Source organism: Epinephelus lanceolatus, chromosome 8, assembly GCF_041903045.1.
Source record: "Epinephelus lanceolatus isolate andai-2023 chromosome 8, ASM4190304v1, whole genome shotgun sequence".
Lineage (NCBI taxonomy): Eukaryota > Metazoa > Chordata > Actinopteri > Perciformes > Serranidae > Epinephelus > Epinephelus lanceolatus.
In genome coordinates, this window is record NC_135741.1 from 45,462,378 (window position 1) to 45,485,521 (window position 23,144).

Genomic DNA, 23,144 nt, shown 5'->3' on the forward strand with positions numbered 1-23,144 from the left:
CACACAGAGACAATGCATCTGTGATCAGTTCCCTAATTTAATTTTAACAATTTTTTCAATCTTCTCCAATTTCTCATTTTATTTTATGGAAGTGATCAATGGGGGCGGCGCGGTGGTGTGGTGGTTAGCACTCTCACCTCACAGCAAGAGGGTTGCCGGTTCGATCCCGGGTGTGGGAGCCCCGCTGTGCAGAGTTTGCATGTTCTCCCCGTGTCAGCGTGGGTTTTCTCTGGGCACTCCGGCTTCCTCCCACAGTCCAAAGACATGCAGATTGGGGACTAGGTCTGTAGGTGTGAATGTGAGCGTGAATGGTTGTTTGTCTCTATGTGTCAGATAGTCTGGCAAGCTGTCCAGGGTGTACCCTGCCTCTCGATAGGCTCCAGCCCCCCCGCGACCCTCAAGAGGATGAAGCAGTTAGAAGATGAATGAATGAAGTGATCAATGTAAGTGCACTTGTCCTAGAGCCGTTTTTATAATACAAATAACTCTGTTTAGATAAAACCTACAAGCTTCTCTTCCTATGATTTTTCCTAAAATCGTGTCTTGTATGTTTTCTGAAGCCTTTAAGTTACAAAAATGAAACACACTAGACTTCTGAGCATTTATACCTCCGACCGAAATTATACATTTTGATACATACAAGTAGGCTATATATATTTCCAAATATTTATTTGAAAACTAAACCATTTATACTGTCAATAAAAAAACATTTTGTTAATAATAAAAAACGAATGTAATCTCAACAGTGACCGCGCCAGCCGGTGGGACTGCGGCGCTTGGAAGGGCGCTGTAATCCTGGCGGTCCTAGTGTAAAGCACCACGGACAGCGCCAATGCATCTATCGCTGATGCCTGAGTCAGAGCATGTGAGCAGAGCTGGAGCTGGAGCTGCCTCAACCATAGGTTATTGGTAGGAAGAAAAATGGCTGCTGAAAAAACTGTCACTGTCAGCTGCCTCCAAGCGCCGCAACAGTCTGCCAGACCATCATATGTAACTTAATTGTTTATTCTGCCTGTGTGCTCAGAAGCACACAGTGAATGCATTTTTGAGTAATTTCCGAGAAGTTATGATAAAATAAAAAAAATATTACAGACTATAGAATAGGACTGACAACCTCTCCAATGTCTCATGTCAATTAATTAACACTATTTGTCGGCTTTTTAAAATGCCTTTTTTTTTTTGTTTGTTTTTGCTGCTGCACTGTGTCTCCAGTTGAAAGTGGCGATTTGCTAAATACAATAATAAATTAGATTAACTTTTGGTCTATAATATTGTTGGCTATATTACGCATTTTAATGAAAAATACTTAAGAACTAAAAGAAATAAACATCGAAATAATTAGTGGAAACTTTTTTTTATTGATACTCCACCTCTCTGACATACTAACAACACACACACACAGACACTTAGACAGAGAGGGTGCACCCCCTGTGTGTGTGTGTGTGTGTGGGAGGGATAGACAGAAAAAGAGAGACAGAGAAAAAGAGATAACATTAAAGGAAAAAAAGAGAAAAATAAAAAGAGAGAGGAAAAGAGAGAGAGAGAGGAAAAGAGAGAAAAAGAGAGAGAAGAGAAGAGAGAGACATACGAAACAGACTATTGCAGATCAATTAGGCTACAAAGAGAAAAATTTACATTGTACTTTTGATTTGTCTGGCCAGGGTCCTAGTGTGTTCCCATCTTTATGCAGTCAGTGAAGTGAAAACCAGAGCTGCATCTCTCAGGACCCAGTATGGTGAACTTGGTATGGTAAACAGAAGCCACTAACACCAAAACAAAGATGGATCCTGGCACACTTGGAGCTTTTAAAGCCCCATATGACGCACAGAGCAATGGAATCGACCTTGAGAGTAAGTGTTTTCGAGCATGTGCAATCCGAAAGGCACAGTTCACCAAAAAATTAACATTCTGTCATGATCTATTCACACTCATGGATTGAAGGATGGATTAAGTTTTTTAGTTCACAAAACACTGCCGGTGTTTCAGAGGAAAGGGGTTTGCAGTTATTGCCCTAACAATTGAAGCAAATGGTGACCAGGATTCAGATTTAATTAAAATACATAATATGACCATATAATTCCTCCACAGAGCTCATAACAAAGTAATCCAGGTGTCCTAAAGCCCTGACATGCACTGCTGTATTAATAACATCACTGACGCCATGTTTTTAGCCTTACTTGTATGCCATGTTTGATCATGTGTGAACATGGCTCCCATATAAAAAGCCACTGGCTACAGTACACATTAAGGTTAAAAACATAGTGTTTCTGACATTTTCCAAAACAGGACACTTGGATAATTACTTTGTATGAGTTATGTGGGGGCACGGTTTTATTATACATTTTATTTTGGTTTGAAACAATGTCACCATTTCATTCAAATATTTGGGGGATAACTGCAAACTGTTTTCCTCTGAAACACCAACAGTGAATTGTGAGCTAAAAAACTTCACCCATCCTTCCACTTCCATGAGTGTGAGTAGATGGCTGAACTTTAATTTTTGGGTGAACTGTCTGTCACTTTCAGTTGTGTTGAAAAGATTTTGATCTCAACAAAAAGGTCTAGTTGGCATCCCTTCTGTTATCTTATTTTTTTCTGCATGTCTTTACCTGTGCTGTTTACTACAGCTTGACGTTGAGGACTCTGAGGACATTGATGAGACAGAGGAGGGGCAAATGGAAGACAAAGATGTGGTGCTTGACATGTCAACTGACAACAATGAAATGTCCCATATGCTCTCCCTTCCATCAACCTCTGCTCAGTCCTCTAGAAGTTCAGTCTCTGCCACTGTAGAGGGGGAAACATCTTCAACTGAATTAGCATCACGTCATGATGAGACCCCCAAAAGACCACGCTTTAGCAAAACAGAAGGGAAAGTCCTCTGATGCTAACAATATTGAGTTAGCAAAGTTAACTTTGTTAACACAGGTTCATAATACTCTGTCTTCTACAACTAATGACAGTGAGGAGGTATTTGGTCAACAAGTTGCAAATGAGCTAAGAAGCATTAAAGATCGAGTGCTTCAGTTAAGAGTTAGGAGAAATATTATGAACATACTGTATGATGCCCTAGAGGCAGAGCAGGCCCGGGAACACGCAACCCTCAGTCAGTACCAACCAGGAGGAGTACCATTTATAGGGTCCCAGTCAACTCAGGGAAGGTATGACCGTTACACAGCAAGGTACACTGGCTAAAATCAAACCACTCTCACTCTTAAAAGTTATAGTGCAATAACTATTACATATTAAATTAATGTCAAACAGTGTTCGCTACATTCAAGCCATTGCCAAATGAGTTGACATGATCATTGCTCACTCTTATTCAAAGCATGTCACACTACAGATCTGTGACAGAAACAAGAAATACATTTACTAAATGAAATAATAAATTACATCCTGTAACCAGTGAGGCAGGAAAATTGAGAGACAGATAACAAGCTACACATCTAACCTGTCTGCGTTTATGCATCAGATACACAGAAAATACAATGGATGTTTTGAAATGAAATGAAATGAAATATAAAAAATAACAAAGGGTGGATTTCAACTGTTTAACACATAACCATGTTTCTCAGCCAGCTTACGCTAAAATGCTACACTCAAACAATAAATGTTTTTTTATCGATTTGTTTAGTAAACAGTTTTGCCTTGCTACAGCCCCCTCAGCACCCCTACTTCCTGCATCCCTGATTTTAAGCCTACACCATGCCCTCCTGCCATGAAACACTTCCTGCAGGTGACACAAAGTATTGGCATAGTCTGTCTTGTTGCCCCTTCGCTTCAACAGAGGGATTTCTTGCTCTTTCCACTGGTGCAGGCTGTAGTATGCCCTCTCTCCTCCATGCACCTTCAATCAGCTGATGGTTGGCATCTTCTGAATCCACATAGGCAGGTGGCAAGTAGGCATCAGATCTTCTGTCACGTAAGAAGTTGTGCAGGCACAGACATGCAAAGATGATGTTCATGACCTTGTCTGGATCCAGGGAAATAGTTGTTCTGAAAACTCTGAAGCGATTGGCTAATATTCCAAAGGCATTTTCCACTACTCGTCGAGCCCGAGACAGACGGTAATTGAAGAGCCTCTGACTCCTGTTCAGGTTTCAGAAGGGGTAAGGCTTCATGAGATCTGCTCTGAGTGGATAGGCCTCATCTCCAATGAACATGTAGGGCATCAAGATATCAGTGTTGGGCAGTGTGTCATCAGGGGGGACATGAAGGAGGCCTTTGTCCATTGCGGCTCCCAAGTCTGATTGTGCAAACACGCTAGCGTCTGACACTCTGCCCTGGGTTCCTGCACTTGCATAAACAAACTTATAATTTGCATCAACTACAGCCATGAGTATGATGGAAAACCGGGACTTGTAGTTGTAATACACACTTCTACTGTTGGCAGGAGGTTGAATGAAAACGTGTTTCCCGTCCACTGCACCCAGGCAGTGTGGAAACTGCCACTTGTCATGGAAGTCTTTGGCAATGGCTTTCCACTCTGGCTCAGTTCCTGGTGTCTGTGAACCAAAAGTGAGATAAAGAAATGTTAACAATGACTTCTATATGCACAAAAACAAAACAAATTCAGACAATCATATATTATTGAGTAGGATGTCATTGATAGCATGGTTAGTTGACATTTTACACCATACCATCACACCCTTCGGTAAAGTTAAAAAAGGTGTGATTAAAAATATTCAATAGTGAAAGCATAATTCTTGTGTATTGTGCTTAAAGAAATCATCACAGATCATGTGACGTACAGTTAGGGCCGTAAGTGTTTCTGACTGTGTCACCTTCAGGAAATCCTCGCATAGCACAGAAGTTAGGGCTGCACAGGTCTCCATAACAATCCTGCTCAGAGTTGTGCTTCCAATCTGATATTGGAAATTCAATGAGTTGAATATTTCACCTGTCAAAGTGAATACAGATTCTTAAATGACAATTCAGGCAAAGTGGAATAATAGTGAGCAGAGACATACACTGTATATGGGAAATTAGTTTGTTTACATTAAATGACACATGAAAATGGCATCATTCTAATATACAATTTTGTTATTCTTCATCAATCAAAATGTTACTGATTTGTTGGTGCTGGTTGCTTTCTTCTTGAACTTAATGATACATGAAAAAATGTAGCATCAGGTTTCTCTTAGTTTCTCCAGTAATTCATTCAATTCCATCTTTTCAAAAAAAAAAGTCCACTCTCATTGGGTTTCCACCACAAAATCTTATTACTGTCTTAATGCATGAAAACTGCATATTTATTGCTGATGGCATCATAAAAACAAGAGAATTATAGATGTCACATACTACATCAATTATTTCTATGATTTGTACACCCTATATTATTGTACATTATACAACAGTTAGTTCCGGCCCTGCAATCTGATTGGTCGAGAGACAGTAAAACTGTGACGATATTGGAGTACAACATCACGGTTATTTCACTGTGTATATTTCACTCCGCCTCACAGCTGATTGCAATCAACAACCAAATCAAAACTGACGGTTAGTGTCAGTTAGGTCAGCAGTTGCATTGCATCCCTGGAAAAGTATTTAAACAAACTTCCACCAGATGCAAATGCCCTTTATCTGAAGCCCAGGATGACAGCAGCTCACACAGACAATATCTGGTACACTAAAGCTCCGCTGGGAATAAACTCACTCGCACAGATGCTGCCGAAGATACACCAATCACAGCCTCAGGGCGACTGCCATACAGAAGCTGTCAGATGCGGGTCTTGAAGCTAGGGAGATCATGACAGTGAGTGGGCACAGGTATGATGTTGTTTTAACCTAGCCTATGTGTAAAGTTAGTCTTCTAATTAGGAGTCGGGCGTTAAAATATACCTTTTGTCTTGCAGGTCTGAGAGCTTGTTAAAAAGCTACTGGAAGCTATCCATGGAGAGCTTCTGAGAGCTTGTTAAAAAGCTACTGGAAGCTATCCATGGAGAGCAGAAAACGATGGAGCAACATACTCTCAGATCAGAGGGCAGAGTCGGCTGTGCCTGTGAAGCGACAGTCCACCATGCAGTCACCAGAGACTTATTTCACCGGCTGCACAATTAATGGAAATGTGCAGATAAATGTGTATAAAGAGTAAGTGCCTGGCGCACCATGTCTGCGTTACATAGCAGCGGTGACAGCGGAGTCCTGAGGGAACTATTTTTGTTGGCGGAAGACAAATAAAATGCTTAAATTATCTATTTTGTCCTCATTTTTCAACATTTCTTAATCAGCCTTGCTTATTTAACTGTTGAACTCTTGTATAAAAGCAATATCACACAAGAGGGAGTGATGTTATACTCGTATATCATCATGGCTGTGAGTTGGTCATAGGCACGAGGCCACAGGCCGAATGCTGAAGACAATCACAGATGTGACGATATACGAGTATAACATCACTCCCTCTTGTGTGATATTGCTTAATTGTCCAGCCATACTATCAAGATTTGTGTGTACTGTAGACTGACCTGTAGCCAGGAACTGTAATGTCACAGAGAGCCTGTCCTTTGGGCTAATGGCTTTTCTTAGATGGCCGTCCTGCTTCAGGATGATAGGTGTTACTCTGTCCAGAAGGTGACTGAAGTCCTCCACAGACATTCTTAGAAGGTTGCGAAATCCCTTCATATCGTCCACCTACATACATACATACATACATACATAAAAATAGACAGGGTTCAAAATTAAAACATAATTTCAGAAGCTTGGTGACATGATTAAGCTGACAAGATCAATTTTGCTTTGAGTGTAAGGTACTGATGTGATGTTAAGGCATGTTTGGCGGTAACATATGTCAGTGTGTTTTTGTTTTTGTTTATCTTTGTTTTGCTGATAATATCATAAAGCAAAGTTATAATGTTTATTGATGTGCGCACATACAGTATGGCTAGGCTACAATTTGACAATAATAACAAGAGTTGTAACATGAAAGGAAAACAGAAATAAATTCATTCTGTCTCAACACTCGTACACAATATAGAAACCTAACTATCAAGTTCATACAATGCAACTATTCTTTCTTTAAACATTTTTTTAAACTGAAATATGTTCAAACAGCCCTTTAAATCACTCTGTAAGGAATTCCACAGCTTAACCCCAGCTACAGAAATACACATCTGCTTTAAAGTTGTTCGTGCAAACTGGTGCTTAAATCTATTGCGTGTGGCTGGTAAAACTTTAACATTTACTGGCCACTAATTGGTGGACAGAAAGTTAATTATGTCCCCTGATTAAAACAAATGTTTGTGATATGAAGTCAAAACGTAGAAAGTAAGATTTGGGGCTAAGAGCTACCGCACAACAGGGAACATTAGCGTACGGTTGTTATCAAGCTAACAGTAAAGTAACGGCCGGCTTACCTCCAACTCTCGTTGTAAAATAGACAAACCATACTGTCCACGTCTCTCAAGCCATCTGCGAGTCCATATGCGCCGACGCCTCTTCTTTTTGGACATTTCGGCACACAGTATAGCGCAAATCACCAAAGCAAACCGCTTGTCCTGGTTCGTTGGCAACATCGGCACTTCCGGAACAAATCTGAGCTTTCAAATGTATCTTTATTGACAGCTGTCAACGGGCAGGACAGTCAGCAGGGGCCAACGAGCCGTTTTCACCCATACAGTGTGAGCTCTCTGATCGTGCTTGATGATCGGAACATACAGTGTGAGCACATAAATCGTGAGCTTTGGCCGCACATCGTAGATGATTCACTCGTACAGTGTGAGCTGGTAATAACAACAAGATTTTAAAAATCGTACAGTGTATGCTGGGCTTTACTGCTGCTGTGCGGATTAGTCACTTTCAGTTAATGAATGTAGGGTTGACCCTGAATAGTCGATGATTCGGTGATTCGATTCGGAGAAGTCTGATTCGACTGCCAGTCTTGCCGTCGAATCGTCGCAAAATGTGGTTATGAAACAAGACCGTACCATTCTGACTATATGGGGGTGCTCACTGCTGCTGAACATCTTGATTTGACATTGAATGTATTTGTTTTCTAGTAATTCATGATATATAGCCTATTTTGATACAAACATCAGCCTACTTTCTGTTAATAAAAAATTGAAAATGACACGTGCGTTTAATCAGTAGGCATAATCATTACTACGCATGAATAAATCACCCAGTTGCTCAATCCAAATAAAATGAGGTGAGTGAGTGCGCTGCAGGATCATCAGAGCAGCATTGAGGCCTACGGTGATTTAAAGTTAAAGTTAAAGTCCCACAGATTGTCACACACCTGAGTGTGTGAAATTTGTTCTCCGCATTTGACCCATCCCCTGAGGGAGCGATGAGCAGCGGTGGTGCCGCGCTCGGGAATCAAGTGGTGATGATTTACGGTGGCGGAGCGCATAATCAAACACTTAGGAGGAGGTATGTGCTCTCAAATCAAACTTTTTTGAAGGATTATTCGTTTACCTTTAGTGTCTTGAAACAAATTTCACCACTGATTGTTTTCTTGATAGACTCTGATTTTTTAATTTATTTATTCATTATCATTAGTCTGTCTGACCAGTGCGGCCGGGAGTGTGGCCGGGAGTGGGGATTCAGCACCACAGACAGCGTGCGTAAAAAGACTTGACAAGCGTGTCCTTTTAAATGTGTTTGCTGCTAGCGAATTTATACATAATAAATGAAGACAGTGACATATTTTCAATAAAAAACACTGAGTTGAATGTTCATTTCAAGCTTTTGTAGTAGAACGAATTTCAGAATTGTGCGAATGTGGTCGGAGAGTGGGCGGCAGTGTTTGATGCAGGAAACTCGATATGGACTTGAAAATCAGTTTGGTGAATGTGCTAGGAAAGGTAGTATCAGCAATGCCTCTACCTGGAGCTTGCATGTACAGAGCCTGGGTTTGGTTGAAGGTGGCGGTGCTGTTTGGGCTGAGAAAGCCATGTGTAAGTAAGGTAAAGGAGGTTATTGGGTTGGTGCGGGGAGCAGTGAGACCTGGCATTAGGGGAGTGTCTCTGGGACAACAGAGATCACTGTCTAGCCTCCTGGAGGTGTCGTGGGACCAACTAGACGAAACACTGGTGAAAGGAGGTTCCCACCCGATGACCCCAAAGACATGTTAGTTATCACTGCTCACTGGTCTGTATAGATAAGCCTTGCCATAATAGCTTATCATAGGGCTTAGGAGGTTATTCACTGAGTGCTGATCCTTTCTCTAGAGCACAAACTTCTTGTGTTTATTTGAATTTGGAGTGGGGGTGGTTCGGAACGGCGGTGTTTTGGAATGGGGGGCTGTCCCCGGCTGGGCAGCACGTCTGCGCCCATCTAGAGCATCATACCATGATGAAGTGAAAGAAATAAAGATAAAGATAAAATGATAACCCTTTTTCTTTTACTATTATTATCTTATTATGCTAACTGAAGAATTAAATTTGTTGATTTGGGTGTTTTAGCTCTTTTCTCTGGAGCGGAAACTGACGCAAATGAGCTCATTAATCAATGAGGGGGAAATCTCTTGAGAATGATTCAGAGTGATAGAGACATTGTGTCTTGAGTGATGTTGCTCTTGGGTTTTTATCATAAAAATGTTCATGCACCACAACCTAAATTCATGTCCTTTGTCTTGGGATCTTATCTGAGGACAGATGAGATTACCTGTACGTGCCATGTGATTAGAGGACAAAACTGTTCGCTGTGCAAAAACATGTCGCTATCATTGAAAGAGACATTTTACCACTATGAGATAAAAATATTCAATCAATCTGTGGGGACACAGTTAAAGACTAAAGATTAACTTTGCTTTGCTGTAAACAAATTTTTCTTTTTAAATTCATCCTGGATTCACCATGGATTGGGTGTAAATATGACATGAACATTTGTGTACATTACCATTAAGGAGATTTTCATATATCCTCTTTATTGTGACAAGGGCATCCTTAGTGTCCTCTGTGTTCATTTGCCATGGACAGAGGCACTCTGCCACAGAGCCGTGGTTCTCCTTGCAAGGAGGAGGACTGGATGTCGCTCTAAAAGTTCCCATTTGTGGAGCTGGAACAAAGTTGACACAAAATCATAAGACTGAAAATTAGAAACATATCAAGTCAGACTAATGCAGAAAATGTGTGTGTTATGCTTTGGTAGAAGGCTATACAGTGAGAGTCAGAGTGAACTAACAATTTCTGAGTAGCAATGTCAATAATGTCTTAAGCAAATAACGAAACACACTTAAATGCTATTCAAATTCAGTGAGGGACAAGAGAAAGATGCTTCTGTGTATCCATACATGTGAAAGCACTGCTACTACTACAAACTATATCAGAATCAGAAACTGTCAGATGTGGACATGGAACAACCTCACAATTACATTTCTAAAATGAAAATGTTCTTTTTCTGATCTATATTTATGGTCAACTAGATTGCTTTCCAGTTATTGTGGATACTACAGTATTTTTTTTATTCTTTCCCAAGTCTTTACTGTTTTGATTTTTTGTTATGTTTGCATAGTCAACTGTGGTCAAATCTGTGTGGTGTGTTACTTTGCATACAAAGACTATTTCTGATTTTCTTTGTCTGAAAATGATCTGATAAGGATTCATCTCATATCATTAAGTGTTATTAAGACACTAGTTTAATCTGTCCCCTCTCTGCTCTCTCTCACTGTTATCAGTACATATTTTTTGGGAAAAAGGAGTCCTTTTTACTCAGAGATCACGTAATAACACTGCAACTAAGCCACCTCTTTACACCACCTTTATTTATTTACACTGAACTAGGTCAGATCGGCAGAATACCACCTCAATATGTGATTTTAGATGGTGGTGGAATCAAACAGGTGATGCTGGGCTCAGAGAGACAGGAGGCAAGGTGTGAGCAGCAGCCTGACTACTCACAGGTGCATTTCTCCGCGCCGCTTAACAAGTGATTCTGCTCCTCTGCTCTTTTCTAATGACAGGTAGAGCTGATCTTTATAATAACCTCATGAATTTATAACGTAAATCTTTTCGTGTGTTCCTGGATAAGCGGAACATCTCTTCTTGGGGGGAGGCAGCATGCCAGCTCCACCTTTTACACAGAAGTGACACCCACAGCGTACTGGTTCTGTTGGTTCTGGTGCCGGCACAGAGGAGGAACAACATTGACCCTCCCCCACCATCCCATTTAGCGATTGTACTATTTATACCGGGGGTCTGCAACCTTTGCCATTAAAAGAGCCATTTTTGACCAAAAATAATTGGAAAAAATCTGTGTGGAGCCGCAAAACATGTTTGAGCCTTATAATCAAGGTAAATAGCTAAATTAGCGTATACTTATGGTCTAAATAAGCATTTGTTAATATGTTTTACCACAAGGTGGACACTGTGCAGGGCACTATTAATAATTATCTGGTACTTAAATTTTGCAGAGCTGGCAGTGAGAGCAAACAAATCTGTCCACGCACTACTACATTCTCTATTTTATTCAGTTTACTTTTTTGGGTTTGGCATCCATAGCTAACCAGCCACTGCTATCCAGGTTCAGCAACATTTGGATTCATAGAATGAATTTCCATAGATAATTCTTTTATCAAAGGCTCAACGAGCCACTGGACAGGGGCTAAAGAGCCACATGTGGCTCTGGAGCCACAGATTGCCTACCCCTGGTTTATACAGAATAACGGCGTAATAGTCCCGCTTTGAACAAGCTGTGGAAAAGGTGCTTGTGTTTGGTACTTTTTATGTTGATTCAGTTGAAAGTAAAAAACATAAGAAAAACAGAGGGCTGGGGTGCCTAAAACCAAAGTCAAAGTTGAAAGCACTTCTTCAGTGTGCACACTGAGGAATGCATAACTGAAAAAATAATAATTTGGTTAAAAATTAATATTCTATTAATACAGGGTGTGCAAATCTTTTTAAGCTATGTTCATTTAGTGAAGAATTACTGTCATATTAATATTTCAAATCACATTTTTAGCCAACAGTTAATGCTCTTCCTTCACTGAATTCAAATGTGGTATTACGGAAACATAATGTAGCTTATGACGTATTAAGTACATTGAGAACTCAGGATTTCATGCACAATGAAAGACAAATGTAACGCAGGAGTGTTAAAAAGTTAAAATGATTAAAATGGTGTATGTGAAATTTAAAATCAGGCGAGAGAACAGTTGTTTAAAACCAAGAAACCACAGATGCATTAACAGATGTACACTGATATTTATTCCCAGAATAAAATCAGGTTAAAACCAGAGGTGAAAGTCCATAAAAAATGGCGGGGACGGTCACCGAAGAAAAGAGAGCCACACGTCCTTTATTCGGTCCCTGGTCTCCTGGCTCCGCCACTCTGCACCGTCGTCCTCTTCTGGCACGGTCTCGAGCTATCGGAGGCAAGACGGCAGTCACTGCACTTTTACACAAACAGCTATCGTGAGTCGCACTTTATCATTCCAGACCGCTACTCACACAGAAGGGCAGAGTTTCACTCTGCCCGCCTCTTCATAGAACCTGCCGTCAACTAGCCACCTAGCTCCTCCGTCCACTGGGTGCTCTGGCGTGGGTCCTGCGGTTGGTGTTCTTCCTAGTTAGACTCGCCGCTTCCTGCTCCTTCGCCTGCTCCTTCGCCTGCTCCGTGCGTCTCGTCTCTCTTGCAGCTTTCTCCGCTCGCCTTCTTAAAATCCTGGCAGTCTCTCAGGTGCGGTGATTGGGTTTAGGGGTGTCACAACTAGGATAAGGTTTTCAGAATAAAAGCACACACTCCCAGGATAAATGTTAGAATGCTGAAAAGGTCAGTGAAGTAACAGCAATATAGCAATGTGCATGTAAAGATCAGAGATTCTTTTACTTAGTATTCTATGACAACAATCTGAAAGAAAAAAATCTTACCAATAGATTTGTTGCATCATGAACTTTGTTGATGCTGCAGTCCTTCTTTTGCCGCTCTTTCCAGTCCTGGGTAATCTTTTCTTTCTGTCTCTCCACCTTATCTTTATATGGTTGCTTGCCACCACAGTGCTGGCAGGTCTTGCTGGCCACCCCAAGCTTAATTTTGTAGCACACTCTTTTTGTGTAGGCATCTGGGGAAAGAAACATGAATAATTAAAGCTGTAAGCAGCTGTGAACGGGCCCTCGCTCTCCCGCGCTACTGCGGGAGGCCAGCAGCACGCATCACTGAAGCTGTTATGTGAAAGCTCAGAGTAAATTAACCCTGACATGGTGTGACGTTTCATCTTCCTACTACAAAAAAACCCCTATGGGGAGGGTTTTTTGAAAATTTCAAGGGGGTGCTATAAGAGCAAGAGCTTGCCATTCTTGAACTGTATATCAATTTTCATAAGGATAGGAGGTTGCTGAAGCCATCAAGAAGCCAAACGTATTTGGTGGCGAGGGAGGCGCCATGCCCCTTGACATAGAGAAAAGCTTTTAATAACTTTTGATCAGCATGGTGTCAGGATGACCTGTCCCAAATCTGTTGATTGGACAAAATCTGTAGGAGGAGTTCGTTAAAATACAAAGTTGTGGAAATCACAAAATCGCCACCAAAATGAAAAGTTTAAATCAAAATGGGCAACTTCCTGTTTGGAGTAGACCATTGGTGACAGAGACTTTTTTGTGCATCTGGGCAACATACACATACAGTACAGGCCAAAAGTTTGGACACACCTTCTCATTCAATGCGTTTTCTTTATTTTCATGACTATTTACATTGTAGATTCTCACTGAAGGCATCAAAACTATGAATGAACACGTGGAGTTATGTACTTAACAAAAAAAGGTGAAATAACTGAAAACATGTTTTATATTCTAGTTTCTTCAAAATAGCCACCCTTTGCTCTGATTACTGCTTTGCACACTCTTGGCATTCTCTCCATGAGCTTCAAGAGGTAGTCACCTGAAATGGTTTTCCAACAGTCTTGAAGGAGTTCCCAGAGGTGTTTAGCACTTGTTGGCCCCTTTGCCTTCACTCTGCGGTCCAGCTCACCCCAAACCATCTCGATTGGGTTCAGGTCCGGTGACTGTGGAGGCCAGGTCATCTGCCGCAGCACTCCATCACTCTCCTTCTTGGTCAAATAGCCCTTACACAGCCTGGAGGTGTGTTTGGGGTCATTGTCCTGTTGAAAAATAAATGATCGTCCAACTAAATGCAAACCGGACGGGATGGCATGTTGCTGTAGGATGCTGTGGTAACCATGCTGGTTCAGTGTGCCTTCAATTTTGAATAAATCCCCAACAGTGTCACCAGCAAAACACCCCCACACCATCACACCTCCTCCTCCATGCTTCACAGTGGGAACCAGGCATGTGGAATCCATCCGTTCACCTTTTCTGCGTCTCACAAAGACACGGCGGTTGGAACCAAAGATCTCAAATTTGGACTCATCAGACCAAAGCACAGATTTCCACTGGTCTAATGTCCATTCCTTGTGTTTCTTGGCCCAAACAAATCTCTTCTGCTTGTTGCCTCTCCTTAGCAGTGGTTTCCTAGCAGCTATTTGACCATGAAGGCCTGATTGGCGCAGTCTCCTCTTAACAGTTGTTCTAGAGATGGGTCTGCTGCTAGAACTCTGTGTGGCATTCATCTGGTCTCTGATCTGAGCTGCTGTTAACTTGCCATTTCTGAGGCTGGTGACTCGGATGAACTTATCCTCAGAAGCAGAGGTGACTCTTGGTCTTCCTTTCCTGGGTCGGTCCTCATGTGTGCCAGTTTGGTTGTAGCGCTTGATGGTTTTTGCGACTCCACTTGGGGACACATTTAAAGTTTTTGCAATTTTCCCGACTGACTGACCTTCATTTCTTAAAGTAATGATGGCCACTGGTTTTTCTTTAGTTAGCTGATTGGTTCTTGCCATAATATGAATTTTAACAGTTGTCCAATAGGGCTGTCGGCTGTGTATTAACCTGACTTCTGCATAACACAACTGATGGTCCCAACTCCATTGATAAAGCAAGAAATTCCACTAATTAACCCTGATAAGGCACACCTGTGAAGTGTAAACCATTTCAGGTGACTACCTCTTGAAGCTCATGGAGAGAATGCCAAGAGTGTGCAAAGCAGTAATCAGAGCAAAGGGTGGCTATTTTGAAGAAACTAGAATATAAAACATGTTTTCAGTTATTTCACCTTTCTTTGTTAAGTACATAACTCCACATGTGTTCATTCATAGTTTTGATGCCTTCAGTGAGAATCTACAATGTAAATAGTCATGAAAATAAAGAAAACGCATTGAATGAGAAGGTGTGTCCAAACTTTTGGCCTGTACTGTATGTCATTCCAGCACTGTATCAAAGATATGCGGAGTCAGTCCTGTATGCGATATCTAACTGACAGAAATGAACTGACACGTCAGAAGGCATCCTGCCAGCTCCCCCGAGTCGCGTGAAGGTGCGAGGGCCCGTTCATGGCTGCTTGCAGCTTTAATTATTATTATTATTCTTATTCTTCCTCCAAATGAATTGCCTTTTTGGGAGGCTTAACATACCCGAAAACTCATGAAACTTTGCACACATCTCAGAACTGGTGAAAAATTTGATATTTTAAGGGTCTCGTGTGCGGGTCCCAAAAAATGGCTCAGTAGCGCCCCCTACAAAAGTTTGAGGAAACAGCCCCTGAAGCTCATTTAACCTATATGTATGAAACTCGGCAGGCTTATGTAATGCTCAGAGAGGTACAAAAAAGCCTCTTGGAGGCATGCTCTAAACCCAACAGGAAGTCAGCCATTTTGAATTTACTGTGCAATTTTGATGCATTTTTGGCCATTTCCAGGGGTCATAAATGAACGAACTAGTCCTAGAGATTTCATCCGATCGACTTCAAACCTTGGTCTGTCCCATCCCAAGACCTTGAAGATGAAAAGTTATCAAAAGCTTGAGTTTTCGTCAATGCGTGTGACCGTGGGATGGCGTCAAAGTTAGGGGTCTCGCTACTAAACAGGAAGTAGTTTATAACTCCAGCATACATGGTCCAATTTTGGCCAAACTTCACAGGATTGACGACAGTCCCGCCCTGAACACATCTACATGTCAATAATTAGAGATAAACATAGCGCCCCCTACTGGCAATGGGAAATGTCATGTTTTAGACTTTAATGTACATCTCCTACAGACTTGACCAGATCCACTTCAAACTTGGTGAAAAAAGTCATAAGACGTTGATGATGCTTTATTGTGGAAACTGTGAGTTTTCATCGAAGGGCGTGGCCATGGCCTGGTGGCAAACTTTGATGTTTCGCCGTGATGATAAATGTTGCTGTAACTTGACTCCACGTGGGAATATCTTGCCAAAACTTCACACATATGATGACAGTCCAGCCCTGAACACATCTACAGAGGAATTTTGAATCACCGCCATAGCGCCACCTTCTGGCAACAGAAAGCTACTTTATACATTCTTTGATGTCCCTCTTCTAGCAGGTTAATCAGACCCACCTCAAACTTGCTGGTCTAAGTCCTTAGACCTTGATGATACTTAAAAATGAAGCTTTTGAGTTTTCATCAAACGCTGTCACCGTGGCGCCGCCTTGTTCGCCATCAAACACGATGTTGTTTTGAAGGGACAAGGGATGCTTGAAAACTCACCAAACGTGGCATACACATTACAGGTCACAAGTCCTGTTGTCTGATGTGATTTTTGTACTTTGATGCACCAAGATGGCTCAACAGCGCCCCCTAGAATATTTCAATTAAGCAGCCCCCAAAGCTGCTTTGACCTGCATGTATGAAACTTGGTAGGCACCTGTAACACTCTATTACGTACAAAAAAGTCTCTTGGAACGATGCTCCAAACCCAACAGGAAGTCCGCCATTTTGAATTTACTTGTGCCACTTTTGTGCATTTTTGCCAATTTCCAGGGCTTGTAAATTAACGAACTTGTCCTACAGATTTAATCAGATTGGCTCCAAACTTGGTGTATGTAAGCGTGACTATGTTGTGACCAAAAGTTATCACAGGATTTGCCCAATGTTGAATGGTGCGCCTGCTCCCAAGCATTGAATCTTGAGATCTCGCCATGAAAAACGAAATTGCTGTAGCTCTGGCATAAATGGTCCAATCTCCACCAAACTTCACATGATTCATATTAGTCCCGCCCTGAACACATTCTCATTACCATATTGCCTGATAATCATAGCGCCACCTAGTGTCGAAAGGAAGTACTTCTTATCAGACACTTATCTTTGGATTCACCTGAAATTTCAATGCTGTGGTCTATATTTGATGTTCACAAACATGACATATCATTAGTGTCTACGTGTGCTGCAGAGGGTTTACTTTTGATGTCTCGCCATGAAACAGGAAATTGCTATAAATTTGGAGTAAATGGTCCGTTGTCCACCAAACTTGACATGATTCATATTTGTCCCACCCTGAACACATTTATATGACAATATTCCGTGATAGTCATAGCGCCACCTAGTGGTGAAAGGAAGTACTTCTTACCAGACACTTATCTTTGTATTCACCTGAAATTTCAGTGCTGTGGTGTGTATTTGATGTTCACAAACATGACATATCATTAGTGTCAATACGTGTTGCAGAGGGTTTAATTTTGATGTCTCGCCATGAAACAGGAAATTGCTATATTGTTGCCGTAAATCTTCTGATCTCCATCAAACTTCCGATGATTCATATTAGTTCTGCCCTGAAAACATTTATATGACCATATTTCCTGATACTCATAGTGTTAGCTAGTGGTGACAGGAAGTAGGTCTCAAATACTCATCTTTTGATTTATCTGAAAGTTAAATGCTGTGGTGTATATTTGATGTACAAAAACATGATGTATAATTACTGCGCTCTCCAACTCCCTCTAGTGGAAAGAGGAAGTGATACAAAATGTGAAATATGTCATTCCAGCACTGTATCAAGGAAATGCCAAGTCACTCCTGCATGCGATGTCTAACTTTGACAGAAATGAACTGACACGTCAGAAGACGTCCTGCCAGCCGCCCTGAGTTGCGTGAAGGTGTGAGGGCCCGTTCATCGCTGCTTGCAGCTTTAATTATTATTATTCTTATTCTTCCTCCAAATGAATTGCCTTTTTGGGAGGCTTAACATACCCGAAAACTCATGAAACTTTGCACACATGTCAGAACCCGTGAAAAATTTGATATTTTAAGGGTCTCGTGTGTGGCTCAGTAGCGCCCCCTACAAAAATTTGAGGAAACAGCCCCTGAAGCTCGTTTAACCTACATGTATGAAACTCGGCAGGCTTGTGTAACGCTCAGAGACGTACAAAAAAGCCTTTTGGAGGCATCCTCTAAACCCAACAGGAAGTCGGCCATTTTGAATTTACTGTGCAATTTTGGTGCATTTTTGGCCATTTCCAGGGGTCATAAATTATGGAAGCGAATCCTGACTAATATTTAAATTAAAATGTATTTGCAGAAATGCTTTTTCATTTAAGATTGTGGCTGCATTATTTGACTCATAAATAAAATTAATCATCAATCATCCTATTTGCATTTTAATTTTCTTCTTCAAGACTGCTCATTCTTTTACTTAATTAAAATAAAAAAGAAAAAGTCATTTAATTTTCAAAATATGCCCCAGCAAATAGATACCAAAATTCAATTTGAAATGTAAAATCTGAAAATTAAAATGCATTTACAGAAATGCTTTTTCATTGGAAGAATGTGGCTGCATTATTTGACTCAAATAAAATGAATAATCAATCAACCTATTGCATTTGCATTTTCTTCTTCAAGACTGCACATTTTATGCCATAATCAAAAAGAAAACAAAGAAGACATTGCTATTTCATTTTCGTGGTCTGCTCTGCAAAATAGTGACCATAATTCGAAAATGATTTGGCAATCTGAGCGGCGCAGGAGAGTGACGTCAGTAGCCGCTCTTCTTCAGCTGACCATGGTGCTACCCATCTAATACGGTAGGGGGCGGTGTGCACATTTGATATATGGATGCATTACAGATCATGGCGCTCCCTGAGATTGTGCTTTCTAAACATCCTAATTTCCCAAAACTGAATAAATACCACACATAGCAACACAAAACTGCTTTGCTAGCTCAATCATGTTGTAACTAAGATATCTGCTGGAAAAAATAATTTTTTCATGGACTTTTCATTGAGTTACGGAGTTAATACGGCCGCTGACTTGACAGTCATTTAAACTGGTAGCAGCTTATACTTGTACTTATAGCTTATACTTTGTAGACATCGTGATTTCCCAAAACTGAATAAATACCACACAGTCCAGCAACCTTTCCGGGGGAAACCCTGTGATATTGACACGTTAAATAATTTTCATACATACAAAGCTGCCTAATATAATTTAGATCCGCCCTGTAAAAGTGTGTGTATAGTGCACTGAATGAGTGTTAGGTGTGAAGAGGACCTTACAAGTGAGCGCACTGTGTTTCCTTATGACAAGCAGTAATAACATCGTCGCACCAAACACTCATTCAATGCGCTATACACACACTTTTACAGGGCAGATCTAAATTATATTAGCCTAAATATTTAAGATGATTACTTATGTATGCAATGATTTATTGATATTAAATATATATAGATAATATAGATAAACATACAGTCCAACAATTCCTTTGATCAATGGATATTTTTTTGCTTAACAATTTAATGCAGAACAGCAAGATGGCATGATGCAATTTAATTTCTATCATGATCAAGATCATGCTGAAAGCTGAATTAATAGTAGTGTAAATATATCTGTGAAACGTATACAAGTTTACAAGGGTCTTTGTTGACTGCAGCTTGTTAGCTGTGGCCTCCAGGCTTATTACACACTGATGTCAATAGGTACTCCATATCATATCAGTTAATCTTAGCTGTGCATAATTTATTAATTTCACGAGCAGATTCAATATTCGACAACCATATTGTATGGGTTAGAATCAAACCAAGGCAGTATGTATGAAAATTATTTAACGTGTCAATGTCACAGGGTTTCCTCCGGAAAAGTTGCTGGACTTAAAACGAGCTCGTGCAAAAGGACAAAAATACTACGATTATAACGAAAACCCATTCACTCGACACACACAGACATGGTTGAAAAACTGTGTGGCCTCCCCTGATTCTCATTCCATAACACTGATCAACTGTGACTCCCCTATCTAACCTACATGTGACTGATCACTACCTATGTCCACAGCTGTGCAGGTAACCCATAGCAACCCTAGTGCCTACTAACACTGACACGGCACCTGCTACCAGTTTAAATGACTGTCAAGTCAGCGGCCGTATTAACTCCGTAACTCAATGAAAAGTCCATGAAAAAATTATTTTTTCCAGCAGATATCTTAGTTACAACATGATTGAGCTAGCAAAGCAGTTTTGTGTTGCTATGTGTGGTATTTATTCAGTTTTGGGAAATTAGGATGTTTAGAAAGCACAATCTCAGGGAGCGCCATGATCTGTAATGCATCCATATATCAAATGTGCACACCGCCCCCTACCGTATTAGATGGGTAGCACCATGGTCAGCTGAAGAAGAGCGGCTACTGACGTCACTCTCCTGCGCCGCTCAGATTGCCAAATCATTTTCGAATTATGGTCACTATTTTGCAGGGCAGACCACGAAAATGAAATAGCAATGTCTTCTTTGTTTTCTTTTTGATTATGGCATAAAATGTGCAGTCTTGAAGAAGAAAATGCAAATGCAATAGGTTGATTGATTATTCATTTTATTTGAGTCAAATAATGCAGCCACATTCTTCAAATGAAAAAACATTTCTGTAAATGCATTTTAATTTTCAGATTTTACATTTCAAATTGAATTTTGGTATCTATTTGCTGGGGCATATTTTCAAATGACTTTTTCTTTTTCATTTTAATTAAGTAAAAGAATGTGCAGTCTTGAAGAAGAAAATTGAAATGCAAATAGGATGACTGATGATTAATTTTATTTATGAGTCAAATAATGCAGCCACATTCTTAAAATGAAAAAGCATTTCTGCAAATACATTTTAATTTAAATATTAGTCACGATTCGCTTCCATAATAAATGAACGAACTAGTCCTAGTGATTTCATCTGATCGACTTCAAACCTTGGTCTGTCCCATCCCAAGACCTTGAAGATGAAAAGTTATCAAAAGCTTGAGTTTTCGTCAATGCGTGTGACCGTGGGATGGTGTCAAAGTTAGGGGTCTCGCCACTAAACAGGAAGTAGTTTATAACTCCAGCATACATGGTCCAATCTTGCCCAAACTTCACAGGATTGATGACAGTCCCGCCCTGAACACATCTACATGTCAATAATTAGAGATAAACATAGCGCCCCCTACTGGCAATGGGAAATGTCATGTTTTAGACTTTAATGTACATCTCCTACAGACTTGACCAGATCCACTTCAAACTTGGTGAAAGAAGTCATAAGACGTTGATGACGCTTTATTGTGGAAACTGAGTTTTCATCGAAGGGCGTGGCCATGGCCTGGCGGCAAACTTTGATGTTTCGCCATGATGATAAACGTTGTTGTAACTTGACTCCACATGGGAATATCTTGCCAAAACTTCACACATATGATGACAGTCCAGCCCTGAACACATCTACAGAGGAATTTTGAATCACCGCCATAGCGCCACCTTCTGGCAACAGAAAGCTACTTTATACATTCTTTGATGTCCCTCTTCTAGCAGGTTAATCAGACCCACCTCAAACTTGCTGGTCTAAGTCCTTAGACCTTGATGATACTTAAAAATGAAACTTTTGAGTTTTCATCAAACGCTGTCACCGTGGCGCCGCCTTGTTCACCATCAAACACGATGTTTTTTTGAAGGGACAAGGGATGCTTGAAAACTCACCAAACGTGGCATACACATTACAGGTCACAAGTCCTGTTGTCTGATGTGATTTTTGTACTTTGATGCACCAAGATGGCTCAACAGCGCCCCCTAGAATATTTCAATTAAGCAGCCCCCAAAGCTGGTTTGACCTGCATGTATGAAACTTGGTAGGCACCTGTAACACTCTATTACGTACAAAAAAGCCTCTTGGAGCGATGCTCCAAATCCAACAGGAAGTCCGCCATTTTGAATTTACTTGTGCCACTTTTGTGCATTTTTGCCCATTTCCAGGGCTTGTAAATTAACAAACTTGTCCTACAGATTTAATCAGATTGGCTCCAAACTTGGTGTATGTAAGCGTGACTATGTTGTGACCAAAAGTTATCACAGGATTTGCCCAATGTTGAATGGTGCGCCCGTTGCCGAGCATTGAATCTTGAGGTCTCGCCATGAAAAACGAAATTGCTGTAGCTTTGGTATAAATGGTCCAATCTCCACCAAACTTCATATGATTCATATTAGTCCTGCCCTTAACACATTAACATAACCATATTTCCTGATACTCATAGTGCCACCTAGTGGTGACAGGAAATAGGTGTTTTTATGTATAAAAACATGATGTATAATTAGTGCACACTCCAACTCCCCCTAGTGGAAAGAGGAAGTGATACAAAATGTGAAATTATGTCATTCCAGCACTTTAACAAAGACAGGCCAAGTTGCTCCAGCATGCGATGTCTAACTTTGACAGAAATGAACTGAAGCATCAGAAGGCGTCCCCCCCCCCCCCATTCATTGCATAGCTTTAATTCTTATACATATATATATATATATATATATATATATATATATATACACACACATACATATATATACACACACACATACATATATACATATATATATATATATATATACACATATATATATATATATATATATATATATATATATATATATATATATATATATATATATATATATATAAAGAAAACGCATTGAATGAGAAGGTGTGTCCAAACTTTTGGCCTGTACTGTATATATATATATATATATATATATACAGACCTTCTCATTCAATGCGTTTTCTTTATTTTCATGACTATTTACATTGTAGATTCTCACTGAAGGCATCAAAACTATGAATGAACACATGTGGAGTTATGTACTTAACAAAAAAAGGTGAAATAACTGAAAACATGTTTTATATTCTAGTTTCTTCAAAATAGCCACCCTTTGCTCTGATTACTGCTTTGCACACTCTTGGCATTCTCTCCATGAGCTTCAAGAGGTAGTCACCTGAAATGGTTTTCCAACAGTCTTGAAGGAGTTCCCAGAGGTGTTTAGCACTTGTTGGCCCCTTTGCCTTCACTCTGCGGTCCAGCTCACCCCAAACCATCTCGATTGGGTTCAGGTCCGGTGACTGTGGAGGCCAGGTCATCTGCCGCAGCACTCCATCAC

General features: G+C 40.5%; 1 protein-coding gene across 7 annotated transcripts in view; it reads right to left on the bottom strand.

Moving 5' to 3' along the window:
• LOC117258913 (zinc finger protein PLAGL2-like) overlaps nucleotides 1-23,144 on the bottom strand; it is a 90,050-nt gene that overhangs the window by 3,298 nt on the left and 63,608 nt on the right. Inside the window, exons 3-9 of one of the 7 annotated variants that reach the window (XR_013491963.1) lie at nucleotides 12,807-12,997; nucleotides 12,210-12,645; nucleotides 9,838-9,996; nucleotides 6,465-6,630; nucleotides 5,657-5,738; nucleotides 4,785-4,900; nucleotides 138-4,505 (exon numbers count right to left, since the gene is read on the bottom strand). The gene's annotated coding sequence lies outside the window, so the exon portion shown is untranslated. The other 6 variants (XR_013491962.1, XR_013491964.1, XR_013491965.1 and 3 more) reach the window with 6 other exon arrangements.